This window comes from Arachis ipaensis, chromosome B09 (assembly GCF_000816755.2).
Source record: "Arachis ipaensis cultivar K30076 chromosome B09, Araip1.1, whole genome shotgun sequence".
NCBI lineage: Eukaryota > Viridiplantae > Streptophyta > Magnoliopsida > Fabales > Fabaceae > Arachis > Arachis ipaensis.
Window position 1 is genome coordinate 100,817,226 of NC_029793.2, and position 9,944 is coordinate 100,827,169.

A 9,944-nucleotide genomic window follows, 5' to 3' on the forward strand; every position below is an offset into this window, starting at 1 on the left:
ATGTGCATAGACTATAGAAGATTGAATGATGCCACAAGGAAAGATCATTTTCCTCTCCCATTTATTGATCAGATGCTGGAAAGATTGGCCGGCCATGCCTATTATTGCTTCCTAGACGGATATTCTGGGTACAATCAAATCGTGGTGGACCCCAAGGACCAAGAGAAGACTGCCTTCACATGTCCATTTGGAGTTTTTGCATACAGGAGGATGCCATTTGGGCTATGTAATGCCCCAGCCACATTTCAAAGGTGTATGCTTTCCATTTTCTCCGATATGGTCGAAAAGTTTTTAGAGGTCTTCATGGACGACTTTTCTATTTTTGGTGATAATTTCAACGCTTGCCTGAACCATCTAACTCTTGTCTTGAAACGGTGCCAAGAAACTAATTTGGTTTTGAACTGGGAGAAGTGCCATTTCATGGTACCCGAGGGGATTGTTCTTGGTCATAAAGTTTCAAGAAAAGGGATAGAGGTTGACAAGGCAAAGGTTAAGATCATAGAAAAACTACCTCCACCAATTAATGTGAAATCTGTTAGAAGTTTCTTGGGGCATGCAGGATTTTATAGAAGGTTTATCAAGGATTTTTCAAAAATAGCCAAACCTTTGAGTAATCTATTAATGATCGATAATCCTTTTGTTTTTTATGAAAACTTCCAGCATGCCTTTGGAAACCTAAATATGAATAAATTGAGAATTTATCTTAATAAGTTTAAACTTTATAATTTTAGAAATTATTTTACTAGAAATAATTAAGTAGATTCGGAGATAAATTCATTTTGAACCAATTAATATTCTTAGGTAATTTTATTATTTTGGAATATTTTGTATAATTTTAGTAATTGAAAATAAGAAAGAATTGTACAATTTAATTTAAGTAATTTTTATTCTTAAAAGGTTACGATTTATTTTATTAATTTGATATCTTATTTTATAAATCAATTAAGAATAATTAAATTAGTTTTATTAATATCTGGAGTTAAGTTAATTAATATTTTTGTGTAATTTTTATAATTGGTTATTTTATATAATTTCAAATTAGAATTTAGTAATGGAAGTATTATATAATTTAATTTAAGTAATTTCTATTATGAATGAATTATGGTTTATTTTATTAGTTTGAGCTTTTAGAGATTAATTTATTAGGAATGATTAAATGGATTTTTATAAATACTTAAAGTTTAAGTAATTTTATTATAATTAGATATTTTGTAAATTGAAATTAAAATTTTGGTGATAGAAAAATAATGAAAAGTTATATCATTTAATTTGACTAATTAGTATTGAGTTTAAACTATATTTTATAAAAATGTGATTAATATGCTTATTTTATAATTTAAATTAAAAATAATCAATTCAACTTAGCAATATGTTGATAAATAATGTTCTTAAATATTTTTAAGAGAGTATATTTGGTTTTAAAATTACTCTACCTTTCAATTTTATCAAAATATCTATTCATATCTATCTATATTCTTTTATAAAATCCTAATTTAAAACCCTAATTCCCAAATTAATTGAGAAACCCTAACCCTAGCTTCCCTCATCACACAGCCACAGCCTCACCCTTCCTTAACGTAACAAACACACACACGCGCAGAGAGGAGATCGGAGGAAGAGATAGCGCCGGCGGAAGGGAAGAAGAGCATCGCCGGCCCGGTACCACCGTCGCCGTCGCATCCTGCCATCACTGTCACCACGAAGTTGCCGAATTGAGCTGAGGAAGAGAAAGATCGAAACGGGCTTCGAAGGAGAATATCGCGCAAGAAGGAAGAGGGAGAGTCGTCGCGGGCTGGCCGTAGGGGGAGCCGCTGCTGCGAGCACGCGTCGTCTGCACCGTCGCACCCTGGCCGTCTCACTGTCGCCGTTCGCGGAGGAAGAGGCAAGCGCGCCAGAGGAGAGCGAGAGGGGGAGACCGTGACGGGATACTCTGCCACCGTCGTGTATCGTGAACAGAGGAGGAAGGAGAAGTCTTCTGTCATCAACGCCACGTCTCTTCACTACCGCTGCCGCCGCCGGAATCTCTGGTTGCCGCCATGATTAATGGTGAGTCAGTTAAACCCTAGCCATGAAAACCACCATCTCTGAACCTTTATTGCTCTGTAAATACCCTGTATCTGCCTCTGATGTCCTTGGTTATATGATGTTTGCTGGAGTTTGTCCCAATTGGAGCCACTGGCGAAGGTGTTGCCGCTGCCGGAAGCCAACGCCGGGCTATTGCTGGTTCTGATTCTATTATCTTGGTACTGGTCTAATCTTTTCTTTGGGACTTGTCCATTTGCACGCTCTGTTTTGGCACTGCTATAGTTGTTATATTCTTGTTTTAATTCAATTTTAGTTTTTACTTTGTTGTCAATTCCCAGGGCTGTTTTCTGCCCTTGACTACATTAGATTCAAATTCTTGTTCTGCTGCAACCATTATCATTGCCACGAAATTAAAGCCGTTGCTGTTCCAGTTGATGCGGTGTCCTTGATTGCATTAGGATTGTTGTCACTGCTGTAAATTAGAAACGAAACGGGGGCAGTTGTGTTCAAATTCTACAATTGCGACATCGAGGTAGGGGGTTTAAAACGATTTCAATTTAAGAATGCCTACAAGGTTTATTGAATAACTGCAAATAGATTTAATAGCTGTGAGTAATCGATTGATTATGTAATTATTGAATTGTGGCTGAAATTGTGATTGGAATGGTTGAGGTTGTGATTTGCAATTGTTGATTTGTGATATTGATTGATTATGTGGATTGGGAATTGCTTGATGACTAATTGCTGAGAATTTCTGAATTTTAATGGGTTATGTTGGATTTGTTGCCGTTGAGTTGTTATTTGGTATATTGTAATGTTAATGAACTTGGTTGGTGGTTGATTTGGAATTGGTTTTGAGGGGTTTTGAAGGGTTGGATTTTGAATACTAAATAGATTGCTGAAAAACTGATTTTTGAAATTAAAAGGTGACTTTGGAAGTGAATCAGTTATTCAACGATAATCGAAATGATATAAGAGCAAAGGCTTAGTAAAGTATAATAAAAGTTGTTGTCGGGACTCAATTTTGAGAAGTTTGAATTAATTATAGAACTAGTTATGATTTTTCACAGTTAAAATGTAAAACTTGATTTTCTGCATTATTTTTAAAGGAAGCCGGAAACTTTGAAAAACTATAACTATTTCTGTGATTATCGGAATTGCGTGGGACTAAGTCCGGATTGAGCTTGGGGATATAGGGAACTGGACTGCTGAATTTGAGACTTTTTCACGAAGTTTATGATTTATGGTGAATTTTTGAATCATGGATGTCAAAACTGGTTTTTCTGCAGAACGTTTAACGCAGCAGCAACTTGATTCCTCTATTGGAAATTCTGCAGTTTGAATTTTGAAATGGAACCAATTTTAAATAAAACTTTATTTCTATTATTTTAATGCCATAAAATTTCAGAACAATTGGACTTGTAATTTTAAAGATATGAATTTTTGAAGGATGATGCATTATGCAGAAAAAGCCAGATTCTGTTTTCTTAAATTAGTAACTTTGGGAGTTTATAACTTTTGATCCTGGATAGATATTGAGATGCAACCAATTGGAGGTGAAAATTAAGTATGTTTAGTATATGTGATTTAAATTTTAGGATTTTCTATGTTTTAATAAGTGAGTTATGGGACTTGGAAGAGGTTGTGTTCAATGATTTGTAAAACAGAATTCTGCAGAAAATTACCTAACTTCCAAGCTACGTAACTCCTTCATTAAAAATGGTATGACCCTGGAACTAATTGATAAAGAAATTTGGAAGAGTTATGTTTAACCACATTAATTTTGAAGGTAGTTGAATTTAATTTGGATTTTATATGAAATTTGAAATGTTGTATGGTGCTGCTGTCTTCTGGTTTTAAAACACTGCAGAACAGTCACGGTTTTGGTTATATTTCCGAAGCTATAATCAGCGAAAAATTATGATTTTTGATTTAATAGAAAGTTTAATCCGAGACGGTCGCATGGATATAAAGTTTGCGCAATTCCAAATTCATTTGATATTTTAAAAATAAAATGGAAATCAGGCTGCCAAGTTGTGTTGGTAATTATTTTGGATATGGAATTTAAGAAATAGATTTTCTATTATCAAATGTTCTTGAGAATATATGGCTGTGGCAAATGCTAAAAGAGGCTGATGAATTATTGAGAAAGAAGGAACCCGTAAGGGTGGATAAGTCCTATTTTTAAAGGAGATTATGTCCAAATTTTTATAAAAAATATAAGGACTTAATCAAAATAAATATTCAAGGCTTATTTAATAATAATAACTTCAATGATTCTTTTAAGAAAAGAATATTTGATTTATGAGATTGTTGGCAAGGGCGTGGGTCTAGTCCCGCTTGCTCAGTGCGTAAACCATTGTGCAGGGATGGTAGTTTTGTCCCGCCTGCAGTGAGGACGGTGGTTTTATCCCGCTCACGTATTAATAAATTGTTCAGCAAGGACGGTGGTGTGATCCCGCTTGCATATTGTTTTATGTACCCAGTAAGGATGGTGGTTTAATCCCGCTTACTGTGGAGGCAAGGACGGTGGTTTAATCCCGCTTGCGTGTTCCGGGCAAGGATGGTGGTTTAATTCCCGCTTGTCTATGGAACCTACGGATAAGGATGGTGGTCTAATCCCGCTTATCCGAGTCGGGTCTGGCAACATAACCAACGCGTGAGCTCATGGCCAGTAGGACAGGCATGCATCATATGCATCTATGTGACATTGTTTGGGTGTGTATATTGTAATTGGTTTGCCTAAATGAATAATTCTGTTTAACTGCTAGTTGCTATACTTGATGTAATTGCTCTTGATTGTGTTTGAGCCTCATTACTTGTGTTTGTAACTGATTGGCTGGATTGTGGTGAATTGGGTGTTGATTGAGTTGTTTGGGCCTAAGGCCGTGATTTGTACGTTTGAGGTCTAGTTTTGTATAAAGTATCTGACTGGTTCAGCATAGACTTAATGAACCTATGCTTGGAGCAGGATGATCATTTATACCGCGTAGGTAACTTCTCATATGTTATGGTCTAGTAAAGTATGAAAAATCAAACTGGTTCAGCATAGACTTAATGAACCTATGCTTGGAACAGGTTGGTCATTCATACAGTCTAGGAAACTTTTACGAGTTTTATAAAGAAAATGTGGGTCCAGGATTTTTGAATAACTAACAAACACTTCTAAAGGTTAATTTTCTTTTAGATTGTCTCTGAATGAAATTAACTATTTGCACTTTATTCTTTACTTTCACGGCATTCTCGACCTCTACTGAGAACATGTGGTTTGGTTCTCACCCCCAAATTTTCCACCCTTTCAGTGACACAGGTTTGAAGACGCAATTTGAAGCTGCGAGCGATTAGTAGGCTTTCTTTATGGTCTTAATTGCTTTCATAGAGTCCCCTCGCTATTGTCCTTTGAGATTTTATTTTACATAGAGGGGTAGGTTTAGTATATTGTATTTGAGTTTTATTTGGTCTCTTTTGTATAAGAATTATTATCAATAATATATGTGTGATTATTATTAATTGTGAATGTTTGAATTATGACTTTTAATGAATAAAAACAAAATTTTCTGGAATTTTCTTAAAACTGAAACGCGAACTCGATACAAAGGCTCGATAATTAAGTAGTTAATACTAGAGAAGGTTACGTAATGTTCTTTCTAGTGGAAATACCCTGACTTAAGCAAGGTATTTTGCTGGACGGGACGTTACATTCCAGATGAGCACCTTTTGCATATCCAGCAAGCACCTTGGTTTGCTGACATAGCAAACTACAAAGTGGGAAGGAAGATACCTCAAGAGTTCTCTAAGCAACAAGTGAAGAAGTTAATCAATGAAGCAAGGAAATTCTTGTGGGATGAACCCTTCCTGTTCAAGAGATGTTCTGAAGTAGTAATTAGAAGGTGTGTCCCTGAGAGTGAAATAAGGGATATCTTGTGGCATTGCCATGGCTCAGCTTATGGACAACACTTTGGCCCAGAAAGAACAGCTGCAAAGATACTACAGAGTGGCTTCTATTGGCCAACTATCTTCAAGGATGCCAGAGAGTATGTTCACCAATGTAACGAATGCCAGAGAGCAGGAGGACTGACAAGAAGGAATGAAATGCCTCAAAACTTCATTTTGGAATTGGAATTATTTGATCTATGGGGAATTGATTTCATGGGACCCTTTCTCCCTTCCTATTCTTTCAGATATATCTTGGTAGCAGTGGAGTACGTCTCAAAGTGGGTGAAAGCCATAGCCACAACCACTTGTGATGCACAAATTGTCCTTCAATTCCTTAAGAAGTATATCTTCACTAGATATGGAGTTTCCAAGGGTCTTGTGAGTGACGGTGGTGGCCATTTTTGCAACAAGCAGATGGAGAAACTCCTCCATAAATATGGGGTCATTCATAAATTAGCCACGCCATATCACCCCCAGACCAATGGACAGGCTGAATTAGCAAACAGGGAATTGAAGAAGATCTTGGAGAAGACAGTAGGAAGTACAAGAAAAGATTGGGCTCAGAAGCTAGAGGATGCACTCTGGGCATACAGGACAGCTTTCAAAACTCCCATTGGGAAGTCCCCCTTTCAGCTATTATATGTCAAATCTTGTCACCTCCCTGTAGAGCATGAACACAAAGCGTTTTGGGCTACTAAACTCCTAAACCTTGACTCTGAAGCAGCAGGGGAGAAAAGGTTGTTGCAGCTAAATGAGCTGGATGAATTTAGGCTAGAAGCCTATGAAAATGCTAAGATATACAAAGAAAAAGCCAAGAGGTGGCATGACAGGAAGATCTTGAATAAAGAATTCAAACCTGGGCAGCAAGTACTCTTGTACAACTCACGACTCAAGATGTTCCCTGGCAAGCTTAAATCTAAGTGGACTGGTCCATACTTGGTAACCAAGGTTTTTCCTTATGGGAGTATTGAATTGCTAGACGAAGCAACAAAGAGTCAATTCACAGCAAATGGTCACAGAGTAAAGCTGTACTTAGGAGGACAATGGGACAAGGAAAAAGAGGTTCAGAGCCTACAGCCTTCTTGAAAAAAATGAAGGATGTCAAGCTAGTGACATTAAAAGAGCGCTTGTTGGGAGGCAGCCCAACCTGAGGTAGTTTTCTTTTCATAGCCTTTTCAATAAAAATGTTGAATAATTGGTATGCATTGCAAGGAGCTAAGTTTGGTGTTGCACACCAAAATAATTTAAGGGAGAATGAAGGATTCTAAGTTTGGTGTTCCACCAGAACCTCATTGAAAAGCACAATTCTCACTTCCTGCACAATACTAGCTCCAAGCAATCAAACAGATTATTCAACTACTTAACTGCTTTCTAGTTTTAACTCCATAACCTTTAGCAAGGACACAAAATTTTACATATAGTTAACCTGTTGCATTAGAGACAGTAGCAAGGAATTAAGTTTGGTGTTCCCACACCAAATTAAATCCAAAAACCACACTCAATTCATGCATACTAACCAGTCACCTAAGGGCTTGAGAAGCAAGCAACTTTTGAGAACTGTACAGGGAACTAACCACCATTTGAAGACATTATGCACCACAACTCAAAAGGGGCACAACAGAAGGAAGAACAAAAGAACTGCAAACCAATAGGTTGTATTTATATTTAACTCTTGCGGTTGAGAAATGCTTTGACTTATGACTTGCTAAAGTGTTCATCTAGTACAAGTAGAATTACTCTTTGCAATAAGTAAGCTAATCTAAGTGTGTGCTTGTGTGTTTACTTTCACTTAACTAAATGCATGCTTTGTCCCCTACATCTTTAATTCAATAAAAGAAATGTTTGAAATGTGAAGTGAGATAGTTCTTTGTTAGCTGGGAGTACAATAATAGTAAGTGGTGGTATGTATGTGTGATTGTATGATAGCTCACTTTTAGTGAATAAAAGAACTAGACTGTCTCCTTTTAAGTAGAAAGTAGCTCACTGTCTATGAATCTCAATCAAATAAAAATCCTTGGTTGAAAAGAAAAACAAAAAGAGAAAAGAAAAAGCCAAAAGTGGCAACAGAACAAAAGAAAAAAAAAGAAACAAAGCTAAACACCAATAGCTTAAACCTTAGAATATATGCCTGTGGTGTCTTTGTACTAGGATCTGCTTGGATTATTAAGTTCTTTGGAGTGCATCAACACTTGGTGCCTTGGGTTAACTAACCCGGGATCATCAACTGAAAGTTCATTATCAAGAGCAACCTAACTACAAGGCATTTAGTAACCCAAAGAGGTGCTGGGCATCAATATTCTAAGAAGGAATGTGAGCCAAGTGTCTATAGTGAATAATGTGTCAAGCATAAAGAAAGAAAAGAGCTTGTTACACATGACACTGAACTAAAGCTTATAGAAAAAAAATAATAATCAAGGACAAAGGAATAATGAGAGGTCATAGCAGTGTGTTGCTTGATGCTTGGAGGAGACTTTCTAGGCCTAAATGTCAATAAGAAGTGAGTATTCACATATCTACATAGAATCCCATGAGCTACCAATAATACTCTGCTAAATGTCAATAAATCATTCTTTCTTCTCAATAATTCTCTTCTTGCTTGGGGACAAGCAAGCTTTAAGTTTGGTGTTGTGATGACAAGTCATCTTAGCCTAGTTTCACTAGTCTTTTTCTTTTGTTTTCAATAGATTTTATGCACTTTCTTGAGCCATAAGCAAGCCAATTGGGTAGAATTTCATGTTTCCTTTGATTCAATCAACCATGGACAAATTAATGCATTTTCATGAGATTTTGTGCTATAATTGTTATATATTATGAAAGAGACACAATCTCATGATTTGGAGCATAGCTTTGATGTTTTTGATTGATTGATGATAGGTGAAAAGAGCTTTGAAGAAGGTTGAAGAAAGAAGGAATGGCAAGGAGCAAGAGAGAACAAAAAAGCTTGAGCCAAAGCTTGCCTCAAACTTTAGCTCAAACTTGAGGAAGAGCTTAACTTCACCCTGGAGGCATCAAAAGCTTGCGCCAACGTTTGCCTCAAACTTTGAGTCAAACGTTAGCGCCACAACAAGCACACCCAGGGAGCAAAAAGCTTGCGCCAACATTTGCCTCAAGCTTTGAGTCAAACGTTGGCGCCACAACAAGTACACCCAGGGAGAAAAAGCTTGCGCCAACGTTTGCCTCAAACTTTGAGTCAAACGTTGGCGCCATTTGAGTATAAAGAGGAGTCCCTGATTGAAGGTTAAATGGAGCCACGTTTGCGCCAACGTTTGCCTCAAACGTTGGGCCAAACGTTGGCCAAGAAGCATGCAAGGGAGGATCCACGTTTGGCTCAAAGTTTGACCTCAAACTTTGGCTCAAACGTGGATGACAGCAAAGGGAGTCTAGCTGATATGAAAAGCTTGAGTCAAAGTTTGCCTCAAACTTTAACTCAAGCTTTAATGGTTCATGGCCTGGTTCACAAGTGGGTTTCTCTCCAACTCCAAGAGCAATCAACAGAGGCTTTTGTCAACCCAATTCCATCAAGAGCAAAGGCCCAATTCAAGGCTTGAAGATCATTTGAAGAGGGTGTATAAATAGCTTAGAATTTAAGTTTTTGAAAGGCTTTTCCTTTTAGTTTTGCTGAGTGGTTTTGGGAGAGCTTTTGATTAGGAGTTATTTGGAGATTCGGAGTCTTGGGGAAGGAGAATTGAATTCTCTTCCTCTTAGTTTTCTTGTTTTAAATTTCATTTACACTTGTCTTGAATCTTGGGTGCTGGAGAATTGAAGGAATTCTGTTTCAATCCCACCCTGAGATCTCTCTGTTTTATTTACTGCACTTTTTGAGAAATCAATATTTGAATTCCTTTCTTCTACTGCTTGATCTTTACTTTTCTTGCAATTGAATTCTAAATTTGGATCTAGAAAGGCATTGAGATCTAGACTTGGTTATCTAGTCTCTTGGGTCCTGAGATCTGGAGTTTTCATTTTAATTTCCCTGTTGAATG

At 37.0% G+C, this 9,944-nt stretch overlaps 2 long non-coding RNA genes across 3 annotated transcripts; one reads left to right on the forward strand and one right to left on the reverse strand.

Annotated features, from left to right (window-relative positions):
* Nucleotides 1,607–8,949, reverse strand: LOC110266675. The gene is made up of 3 exons (XR_002354152.1): nucleotides 8,938–8,949; nucleotides 6,232–6,233; nucleotides 1,607–1,743 (listed from the first exon to the last, which is right to left on the reverse strand). It is a non-coding gene; the product is annotated as an uncharacterized LOC110266675 (long non-coding RNA).
* Nucleotides 1,742–8,850, forward strand: LOC107616781. Of its 2 annotated transcripts, none has more exons than XR_002354151.1 (3): nucleotides 1,742–2,243; nucleotides 2,364–2,557; nucleotides 8,836–8,850. It is a non-coding gene; the product is annotated as an uncharacterized LOC107616781 (long non-coding RNA). The 2 variants fall into 2 exon arrangements; XR_001614642.2 differs by lacking the exon at nucleotides 8,836–8,850 and adding an exon at nucleotides 5,328–5,573.